Raw genomic sequence first — 1,103 nt, forward strand, 5'->3', positions numbered from 1 at the left:
GAAGAACCAACATTGTGAAGATGGCCATACTCCCAAAATTGTACAGATTTCGTGCAATGCCTATCAAACTACCACCACCATACATCACAGACATACAGAAATCATTCTTAAAATTTATTTGGAACCAGAAAAGACCTAGAATAGCAAAGGCTATCCTGAACAACAAAGACAAGGCAGGAGGCATAACAATTCCTGACTTGAAATTAGACTACAAACCTAATGTGACAAAATCAGCTTGGTATTGGCAACAAAATAGACCCGAGGATCAATGGAGTAGATTAGAATATGCAGAAGCCTCTAGGAACACACTCAGCCACCTTATATTCCACAAAGGGGTCAAACATTCTTACTGGAAGAAAGACAGCCTCTTTAAGATATGGGTGATAGATAAACTGGCTCTCTGTATGCTGAAAACTAAAATTTGACACAAGTCTATCACCTTGTAGTAAGCTAAAATCAAGATAGATTAAAGGCATAAGCATTAAAGTGGAAACACTAAATCTCCTGGAAGAGAACATAGGAGGACGTCTTGAATATATAAGAGTAGGAAAAGTGTTCATGAACAAAATTCAAATCTCACGGGAAACACTTGAAAGAACCTCCTCTTATTTTGCACTTCAAAAGAAATTGCCAACAAACTGAAAAGACAATCCAAAAACTGGGAAGAAAGATTGACTTGTAAGCCTTCAGACAAAGGTTTGCTCTGTACAATTTATAAAGAACTATAAAATATTAGGACTCTAAAATTTAAAGATCTAATGCAGAAATAGGCATCCGAGATGAATACACACTTCTCAGAGGATGAAATTAAAGAAGTGAATAAGTATATGAAAAAAATTCTCCACATCACTAGCCATCTGTGAATTGCAAATTAAAACAACACTGAGATACAATCTCACCCCAGAAAAAATGCATATCATAAAGAAATCACCCAACAACAAGTGTTGGAGAGGCTGCAGGGAAAATGGAACCCTTCTCCACTGCTGGTGGGAATGTAGACTTGTGCAACCATTATGGAAATCAGCGTGGAGACTTCTTTAAAAAATAGGACTGGAAATCCCCTTCAAACCAGCTATCCCCCTACTGGGAATTTTCCCAGAGGA

The sequence above is a fragment of the Octodon degus genome, unplaced genomic scaffold, assembly GCF_000260255.1.
Source record: "Octodon degus isolate 3935 unplaced genomic scaffold, OctDeg1.0 scaffold00206, whole genome shotgun sequence".
NCBI lineage: Eukaryota > Metazoa > Chordata > Mammalia > Rodentia > Octodontidae > Octodon > Octodon degus.